The following is an 11,241-nucleotide window of genomic DNA, read 5'->3' on the forward strand; positions in this document are numbered from 1 at the left end:
TAAACTACCTCAGCCTGGGCTTCTCAAGATTTTAGCACTGAATATTTTTTAACAAGCCCTGAACTGACTGTTAACACATCAGTCAAAATCAAATTGTGTTTATTGTCACATCACATTCACACAGATGCAAGGTGAGTGAAAATCTTAGGTGTGTAGCCCCCTTGTAGAATTTAAATATACACATATACACAATATACACTAGTATTGCACTATTTCCAATGTACAGTTGTACAGTAATAAGTTATGAAATAAAACTTATCGAATTAGATAAAACATGAAAAGAGAGAGTGCGTGTGAGCAAGAGCATGCGAAAGTGAGAACAAACATGGGAGATGCCTGAAAAAGTAAAATATACTCCACTGTTGTGTGTTTTTTTTATTTGGAATTTGTTCTTAGTTAAAAACTGAATCTATGCACACTCAAAAGCACAGAGGTGTGAACAATTCTGCAGTTTAAGAACACTTCATGAATCTGATGTAGACTCTTTCTCAAGAACAAATTTAAGAAAAAGCTTAGGGAGATGTTGGTGAATGAGGCACATTCATTTCAACTTATAAAAGCAAGTAAACTGTTTTATAATTTCAAATTCACTGAATGTATAATAGTAGGTTAACAATGTGTTACATTTAATTAACTCATTATTTGAAGTACAATAAAATTAAATAAAATCACAAAATAAAATTAAGGCAGCAAAGTCACTTTTACTAAGTGTGTTTTATTACGTTAAAATTCTGAATTTACAGCGTACATAAAAAATCACTCATTTAAAAAGCAGCCCAGCTTGAGCTCAATGTTGTACGTGTTGTGGCGGTTGGTTTGAGGAGGGGCTGAGCCAGTCTGGTTGAAAGCACATGCAGGCCCAGAGACACACACAGACAAACTAGCACAATATTCTTTTATAGGTTTATCATGGCGTTTTTTTCACAAATTCGTATAACAGAAGTAATTTGCAGGTGAGCGTGATGAGCAAAAAGTGCTAACTTATTATGAACCACCACACCTACTTAGATCACAAGGTGCTGGCTTACTGATAGTAATTAATAAAGTTACATCAATATGTATATCAAAGTCGCCCCAGCTTTGGAACAACCTTCCAGTTCCAGTTCCAGGGGATCATTGACGCTGAGTATTATGGTAAACTGAGAAAATCACTGCTGTCATCCCGCTGCTCTCATGAGCTCACTCAAGTTTGCTGGCGGTGGAGCGGAGGAGCACTGACATCTCAGGGAGCCCTCATGTCATGCTACCTTCTGGCTCTTCCTTTTTAGTTAGGCTGTAATAGCTAGGCCTGCTGGAGTCACTGCTTGCACTGTATATTGTTCTCAGTCACCCCAAACAGAAGTAACTGTCCATGTCTATGCACTGAGATCTGCCACTATGTATAGTCCTTTAAGTATACAGCTCAGCAAAAATAATTATGCTACCAAACAACATATGATTTCTGCAGGAAATTATAAACTATGATGAACTCTACTGGCAACACTTTACATTAAGGGTACATGATCTGCCAGTAATTAAGGCATTTACGTATTAATAATTAATCAGAAAGAAATGAGTCAATAATCAGGAACAAATTAATAAGTCATATGTTAACAACCACAAGATTAAATTACTAATGCATGTACTAATGAATGAAGATGAAGGTAATAAAGGCTTTCTTTAGTGTCTGAATTTATCAGGAATTTGTGTGTTACTTAAGCATACAAAAAGAATGTTAGTACACATTGGCATACTGCTAGAAGCTCTGTTAGTTTGACCTATGTCATTCTGCAATGTCATACTGTTACAACATAAACATAAACTGTTGTATGTTGAATAAACTGTAAACTAGTTTATTTACTGAAAATAGGCATTTGATTTTATTAAAACTGTGAATTATCTTAATATATGCCACCATTATTATGAAAATTGGATACCAGTTTTAGAAAATGAAAATGTTATTTCCATTATACATCTGTTATTCTTTAAAAATGTGTTATATCTTTTTTTTTTTAGGAACGGAAACACAGCATTTTGGAATGAAACTCTTCTTACGCAGCTGGAAAATAAAAAACAAAAAAATGTCCAACATGAAAGCATTTTTCTTACTTTTACAGGTGAGTTATGCATACGCATACTGGATTATATACGCAATTTGCATTGTAGATAATGTTTACACATGGTATTGCCTAGTTGTCTGAGCGTTGTGAGTGTTTCCTAGTAAATATTTTTGTGCCTCACATTTTTCACACTAACATGTAAAACATGCAGCTGTTATCTGTGGTGAAACAAATTTGCAGATGATGGTATTTCTGAATTAGTTGTGAAGTAGCCTAAGTATTTGGTTTGGTGCTTACTTATTTGCAGTAAACCTTTTTGGTTTTAAGAGTAGTAAGGTGTTTGTGTTTCTCACAAGCATCATGTGGTTCTATTAATATGTGGCACCAGGCACGTCTATTATGTTTGGTTTGAAAATACATGTTGATTTTAAGCTGCTTGATTCATTTGTTATTCATCTTTGACAGGGACTCTTAATCTGAAGGGCTGTGTGTGCACGGTGGCAGTGCTTCAGTAGTAATCAGACAGCGAGAGGGCGCGCTAACTGCGCGCTAGCCTAGCGTGATATTCTCCCTTTTTCTTTTGTACCCCGTTCTGGGTTTTTTAGTAAAGCTGAGTCAGAGACTCGAACTTGTGTAAGTTCTTTGGAAACACCACACGCTACAATATAAATATATTTGTGAAGTTATTTAGCATTTCTGTCTGTTTTACAGATGTTTGTGGAACAACAGAACCAGTATATATTGGTTCCTCTTCATTTTCTGTGTACTACACTGACATATTCACATGCTCTGGTTCTGTGTATTGTGTAAAAATCATAAGATGATAATAAAATATTTTTTATTCCTATGAATTTTGTCAATGTCATGTTTTTATATGGGCCATATTGTACGTATCATTCGTGAGTGTTCTTGAGAGGGCAAAAGAATGAATGTTATTTTGGTAAGTAATGATTAACCCCTGCTATTTTGTTAGCCTTTAATCAGTAATAAAATCTGACTGGTTCGTGACTTTACTTGAGGGGGCACAAACATTATGAATTCATCATGAAGAATCAGTATTTAATCAGTAATACAGTGTGAATAGTTGATCACTTTAGGGGCACAAACATAAATGCATCCTGAATAATCAGTACTAATTGCTTTCTTTATAATGAATTGAGAATTGACTCTGCATTGTGTTGTATTTTCCTTAGTCTGACACACCTCAACCAGCACAACAGGAGATTGTAAATTAGCAGTTGAGTTCAATTAGGTGTAGTAGATAAGGGAAAGCACAAAAATGTGCATAGAATTACGGATTCTTATGACCCTAGGAGAAAGGCACTACACTTTCCCTATCAATAATTAACTAATTTCTGAGTTCAGTGGTAACTGTAGGATAAACCATTACTTCATGAGACACTGTGTATCAACATAGGAGTTAAAACATGTCATATTATTATTATTATGAAAGATGAAATAAAACTATGGCAACTGTCACAAATGAGGACTAGTTGCAAAAAGATATCAGGGTAAGCTTTTAATTTTATTAAATAAACAGACACTAGGTAGGTAGAAACAGATGAGGTAACATAAGAAATCAAAAACAATAAACTCAAGACCTGACAGATAGAAACAGGCAAATACAAGGGCTGCTTACACAACATGATGAGACAGAAGGACAAGATGATGAGAGGACGGAGCTACAGAAAAAACACAGTTGACTTTGATAGACACAATATTCCAGAGCACTGTGCATCAGGAGGATCTTGTGACAACAAACATTAATTAACACATGAATTCCTGATAAATTCAGATTCTGAAGAAAGCCTTTAATACCTTCATCTTCATTCATTAGTACATGCGTTAGTAATCTGATCTTGTGGTTGTTAATATATGACTTATTAATTTGTTCCTGATTAATGACTCATTACTTTCTGATTTGTTATTCATTAGTAAATGCCTTAATTACTGGCAGATCATATACCCTTAAAGTGTTACCACTCCACTTAAAGAGGACACTGATCTACCTCAACATTTTAACATTCTGCTGAAATGTTGGCATCTGTCTTCACAAGAACGCATCTTTGAGACGTTTCTCATTTCCACAGTTCTTTTTCTAACTTTGTTCGGTGTTTCACTATGGGAATCGCCTTGGGCGATGGATAGCACTGAAGAACTTACATTGTCAAGAAGCACATTTTGGCTGTTAGCTCAGCCACATTCATAAGAAAAGCGACTGCGTCAAGGCGAGCCCTTCTCTCCATCTCAGTGTTAAGCCACTTAGGTAATTTTAGCGAACGAACAGGACCCCTACCTGCTCGGGGCCAAAGCTACGGTCAGCAACCAACAGCCGCAAGCCTGTACGAGCTGGGCGGACATGTTGGAAGCTGAACCCCAAGAAGTGCCCCCCCATTTGAGGACCTCCTCACCCAAGTAGAGGGAGAGCCGGGGGCCGAGAACTCGGATGGCAAGGCCAACTCCGATCTCCTCGACGGGGGCGATATGGAGGAGGATGAGGAAGACGATTCCACCTTCCCCAGCTCCTACCCACAGTCCCTGCATGCATGAAGGAGATGTGTCATTACTCATCCAGCCCCTTTAAAAGCGAGCTTCCCACCAAGGGCTGCTCTAAGCTGGAAATGTATGGGATAGAGGACTCGGGGCTGACCGGACCCCCAGCAGTAGAGTCCTCAGTGGCCTATTACCTCCACCCAAACCGCCGTGCTATATCTGCCTCCACCCACATTTCTCTGCCCAGTAAAATGGGTCGCCTCACTGCATCCTTATACCAGTGCATGTACAAATATGCTGCTCAGTCAATATGCTCACTGAACGCTGTTACACTCTTATCAGCGTATCAGGCAGAGATTTTGGAGGAAATGAGGCGACAGCTGAACCTCTCAGGCCTTGGTGACACTCAAAAAGCCATGAGGTCATAGACGTGGCTTATGACCCCACCAGAGGTCTTTTTGGACCAGCCCTGGAAAAAATGAGAGAAACCAGCACTCTCAGGAAACAGGAGGATGAGGCTTTCAACCTTTGCCTGCCACGCAGACAGGTACCACGCCCTCCTCAAACTGGCCAGCAAAGCTTTGCAGCCACAGCTGTGAGAGCAAAGCAAGGGGGTGTTAAAGCCCAAAGAACAGCCCCAGCAGGTCAGCAGGCTAACCAGCGGCCAAGAGCAGCAAACCCTGGGCCATGGTGAAAACATTCCTTCGCGGCCGTGGCAGCTTAGAACCGGCCACCCCACCCCACAGAAGGAAAGAAGAAGCAGGCGGCCTGACCCCCACACAGCCTACCCCTTTAACCCCCCTTCCTCTGCAAAAAGGAGGAGGCTGGGGGAAAAATGTAGCCCCACTCTCACATGTTCGGAGGGCTCCCCAGTGTTAGAAATTTTGGGGACCCACACTTCTCCTCCAGTTCCATAAAGAGAAGGAGCACAGGGGCTTTTCAAACAGTGTTCAAGGTGTCACCGAGCACTTAGTTCAGGGGACAAAATAAATAAAGAATGCACAGTCACAGCCAGGCCAAGAGCCAAGGGTGATGTGCTCCCCACATTTCAAAACACAAAAAAGTTTTCCCGGTCTGTCTCCACTAGAGGGGGCTCACGCTCCTCTTTGACCACCATAGGGAGACACTGCGACACCAGCGCAGAAAACTACAGGGGCGTGTTTGCTGCTCGAGCGGACCAGTGGCGCGCATGCGTAATTCACCCTTGGGTTCTGTCAACAGTTTCTCAAGGCTACAGGCTACAATTCAATACGAAACCACACAGATTCAGTGGTGTGTTGGTTTCTGTAGCCAGTGGAGATTCAGCTCTCGTCCTACGGGACGAGATTGTATCTCTGTTAAACAAACAAGTGATCAGAGTTGTCACAGAGGAGGAAAGCAAGCAGGGCTTTTACTCCTGTTACTTCTTGTCATTCCAAAGAAAGAGGGCTCGCTTCAGCCCATTTTGGATCTCTGTCCCAGTAAACAAAGAACGTCTGTGGACGTCCAAAATGTGTTTAAAAATAGTCGGTCAGTCGGGGACATGTTATGAACGTCAATAGACGTCCAAAATCCGTTTCAAAAAGTCAGTCCATTGCTGACCTGTTAATAACGTCCATAGACGTCCAAAATCCGTTTCAAAAAGTCAGTCCATTGGTGACCTGTTAATAACGTCAATAGACGTCCAAAATGTGTTTAAAAATAGTCGGTCAGTCGGGGACATGTTATGAACGTCAGTAGACGTCCAAAATCCGTTTCAAAAAGTCAATCCATTGGTGACCCGTTGATAACGTCAATAGACGTCCAAAATCCGTTTCAAAAAGTCAGTCCATTGGTGACCCGTTAATAACGTCAATAGACGTCCAAAATCCGTTTTAAAAAGCTGTCACTGCTGTCTACTTCTAATGGGTCCAATGCAATTCTCATCATGTCTTCTTTGAATTTCTGATTTACTTTCTGATTATGTAGGTGGAACATGAGTCTCAAGGAAAACATGAAGTGCCTGTCCTTCATAGTACAAAGAAAGTACTGACTTGAGGCCAGTTCTTGATTAAGTTGCTCTGCCACTGCTGTGTTTACAGTGGAGCGAAGCTCTGGAACAAGATCTAGACTTCTCAGTCTCTCTTCTGAACGTTTTTGATTCTTCTGGTGAAATCGATCATAGAGGCTGTAGCGTTCATTAGTTCCTGTCACTGGATGTGGTCTTGAATGCACAGCAGTACACTCTATCTCTTTGATGCCTTTAGACTGACTAGCAGTAAGCCATGGAAGGGAAATCTGTAATGCTTTCTTTAATGCCTTTTCAATATTCTCTTCTGTAGGTTCACAAAGTCTTCCATCGTGTGGCTGAAAAAAATCTTGTTCTGTCCTTTATTGAGGCGTCTTGCTACACGGCCTGCTATGTCACAAATGTAAACATTTGGGGGGTGCTGAAGGCTCAGGAGGGCATCAGCATGGTCCCTTGCAGACTCTTGCCACCACAAAGGGGAGCAGTAATAAACAACTGAATGTGGGCAAGAGACATGTAAAACGCCACCTAAAAAGAAACACGGATCCATACAATACTTACTAAAACATTTTGTGTGTATAATGCCATATTTATTGATTTTATATTACACTTACCCCCAGCTTTCTGCAATTTCACAAACATTTTTGGATAAATGTCTTTGTAGAGCAGGAGTTCTTGTAGTCTGTTCAGGATGTCCACTCTTGTTCCCTCTGTTGAAACACCCAGTGCTTCACAAGCTGAGGCAAGTTCTGCTTTCTGTATCTATGGAAAGATAAAGTACACATTTCTTAATCGCATACTTTTCATTATCATAATCTAGATATTTGTATGAATATTGTTTAAATATGTGTACTCAACCTTTTTTTTTCAATCAAATCTAGAATGTAATCTTCATTAATATCTGTGTTGGCCACCTTGCATTTTTTGCCCGCACTACTTTTCTGCCATAGTCCCTTCAGTATTTCTGTTTTGGGAACTATATCTCCAGCTCTAGTATTCTCTCCAATCCAAGGTGCCAACTCAGAATATGTTAATATGCTTGAAAAGGGATTGTGTGTTCTTCCACCTAAAGCAAATAAATAAAACAACAATAACTAAAAGACAGTAAAATATAATGCTCTAACATTAGCATTGCAAGATTTCACATATTCCTTGACTAGACACTCCTGATCTATCCCATCAACTGATTGTCAAGCCTTTAAGGAACCGAATTAGGTGTGCTGAGTCAAGAAATACTTGAAACAATGCAGTGCAGTGGGGTCACTAACAGCAAGATTAAGAAACACTGCCTTATTGCAAACGTTATACTACATCATATTTTAATTACCAGTGCACAATCCAGAAGCAGTCATCTGATTTTCCAAGTTCTGCCACTTTGCTTTCATATTTACACAAAGGTCTTCAGCTCTCACTGTCTCAGGATCAGGTTTCTTCAGTGCTAAAACATGGAGTAAGCACATAGATAAGTGGTTCCAAACACTTTGAGGCCCCATGCTCCGCAAATTTTAGTCCTCCCTGCTCCTAACACACCTCATCTGACTGCGCAACAAATTATCAAGACTTTTCTCAGTTGAACAGGATGTGTTAGAGCAGGGAAAACACTAAAATGTTCAGGGCAGAGGCACCTCCAGAACCAAGGTTTGTGAGCCACTGACACAGAAGAAAAAATATACACACAAAAAAAAGCATCACAAATGTTTTTTTACACTTAGTCATTCAAAAGTTAACTCTACACTCTTAACCTCTTATTCTCCAGGATATATTTTGGTTTTTCCATCTGAATTTACGTGACCAAATCATAAGACAAATTATTCAGTAACTGCATGAAATAAATGCATTTTTGTATTTTATTTATTTGTTTATTTATTTTGTAAAAGCTACCCTCAGATTAACAGAAAATGTGTTTTATGATCATAAACATATTGCTATATGCTTACAATTTACTGCTGAAAGCCAAAAATCTTAGACGCTCTTTGTATTATTTTATAAAAATAATTTTTACAGAGCAGATCACTGAAGAGACGCCATCTGTTTATAGTTTATAGCTCAGATTTGGGAAAAATGGGTCAACTTTCAGTAGACAAAAAAAAATTCAGCTTCTTCTATTATAAGGGTTTAAAATCACATCACCTTTCTATTTGACTGGAAAGAAGACAGTTACAGCTGTAAAGCCAATTTTTGAATGTAGCTTATGAAATATATGAATATGAAATACCTTTAAATCATGGTTCTATAAAGAATCATCCAAAAGCGTTCCACTGAAAAGGGTTCTTCTACTGTTATCAGTCAAAGAAGCCTTTTTCAGTGCTATACAGAACACTGTAAAAACAAGAACTTGAAATTGTTCACCTTAATATGACTTTTAATTCAACTGAACAAAAAATATGTAATTGCACCATAAACTATATCAAAGTAATTGACTCAACTAACTTTATTAAGTTTCTTGTCAAAAGTTGGCCTCACTATGTAACCTATGTCGGCAAAATATACAAACTGTAGTTGAGCCCTAGTTGAGGCCAGGCCAACTACTTTGAGCATGCTCATTATGACTTCTTAGCCTAACGGGGTCTACGGAGCAATTCTGCAGGGGTTTTCGTTTTTTGCTAGAATTTTCGTCCACCATCTCGAGACTGATTTCCCGCCTGGCAAGGATCTCTTTGGTACTACTGAAGTGAACCTTCCAACGCCCAAATGGTGAGTGTTTGATTAAATAATATCTAGAAATTCTAGTTACCTTTGCCGTAATTACATGTTTACATTTTCACTTAACCGGTCGTGCTTCGGATATTCAACGCAGCGCCGTAGCTTCCAGTAAGGAACGCTAACAGCGAGCTAAAGCTAGCTAACCTAGCTAGTTATTTCGCAAACGTAAACGTTGACTTAATTGGCAAACGTGATTGTGAATGGTGGGACTGAAAATTTACATGACTTCATATACAGTACACTGGTTAAATCCCCCGGGCCCCGGTAAGCGGTGATACCGGTAACAACGCACCGTATTCGGGTCATTAGTAGTTAATACTTAAGTCTTTATCTGCTAATACACACGCCGCCGTTAGCTAGCTACATTGCTAGCAGCTACGGTAACGAAGCACTGCTGCCGGAGCACCGCTCGCCACGGTCTGGACGTGTAATGTTATTTCTGTCATGTGAATTGAGTCGCCAAATTTTTTTAACGCGTTTAAAATCTAACGTAAATTATGTTTCGGACATTGAAATGTTAAGTTTACAAGCCCAGCCAGCACCGTGGCTGCTAGTTAGCATTTAGCAAACGTTAGAAACGGGCGTCTTCAGCTAGCGTTAGCGGACTCCGGACCAGGTCCGGTGTTCTAACAGTTTGTCATACCCGTCCAGCGAACCTACCGAGCACGCGCATATCACTAGTTTTAGTGTTGTAACTCAGCGTTTTAAATGTTTTACTGTGTTTTTAATGTTAATTCAGTACAGACTCAGCTAAATTTTACTAATTACGATTTAGACGAGGTTGAAGTCAGTTTCTTATTCGTCAGCTTCTTCGAATTTTCCCATTCCACCTTAAATGGTGCCAGTATTCTGAACTCAAACATCACCATAATTTGCACTAGTGGAGCTGGTAATATGAACAGAAAGTGTAGATACAAGGATGTGGTAGAAATGAAGTGGCTGGTTGGTGTATGTTGTCTTTGCGCTTTATTTTTATTAGGGTGATTGTTGTACAGCAGTATTTCAGTCTGAATTTGGTACAACTTCTGGTTTCAACAGGTGACCAATCCAGAGGATGGGCAGACCAAAGGTGTCAAGATGGGTATCCTCACTGCCCACAGTAGTCAATATTGCCATTGTGTTGGAAGAGGCCATTGTCCTCACAGATCTTCCAGACCTCCCTACTGCGTTTGCCTACCTTTTCGGCCTCCTCTATGCCTTGAACACGGAGTTCCCGAAAGAGCATAAGTACACTTTCGAAGCTATTCAGCACATCTTCATGGAACTTTCCACCAGTTGCTCACAGCGTGTCAGGAGCTTGAAAACAAAGCTCTTACTCTAAGTTAGAAGCTGATCTTTTTCTTTTAGATTATTATTCTTATTCTGTGTGACATTTCAGGACATTTTAGCAAATGAAGCTCTAGAAAATGAGTGATGGAGGACCCTCTTTGATTTTGACATGGTCAACATTTAGGTTTTTACAGTTACTGTCCTGCGGTTTTTGAGATGAGGGCATTTTTGATGAAAGGACATGAGAGCTTTTGTCTATATTGTGGAAGAGGTGAACATTTTGTGACCCTTCAAAGAGAGTTGCTGTTGTGCTCGAAGTTGCTGTTGTCTTGCCATTGTTTACTTTTGTGTTTATGCCTTGAACATTTCTCAACAAAAAGTATAGCACAGGGCACAATTCTACAATAATAGAAGTCAGTGAAATCAAACATGGTAATATCATTCGGGATGATTAGGTGTTTTACCTTAATCTTAAGTGGAATATTTCTAAGACAATATTGGGTATAGTACATGTCGCTGCTGTCGGAAGAGAACCTTGTATCTCCATTTTTGTAGTTTTTCAGTTTTTCTTTTTTTTTTATACATAATTTCTAAATGCTTGTTGCCCTTTACATTTGCATGTATGAATTTCATGAAAAATTGACCAAAAGAAACGGCCCAATATAACTTGGAAAAAATTCTGGTTCCATTTACTTACATTAAAAGTATTTTTTTTTTTTCCTTTTCCTACTAAGTCATCGTTTTGGAGAT

Source organism: Colossoma macropomum, unplaced genomic scaffold, assembly GCF_904425465.1.
Source record: "Colossoma macropomum unplaced genomic scaffold, Colossoma_macropomum, whole genome shotgun sequence".
In the NCBI taxonomy this organism is placed as follows: domain Eukaryota; kingdom Metazoa; phylum Chordata; class Actinopteri; order Characiformes; family Serrasalmidae; genus Colossoma; species Colossoma macropomum.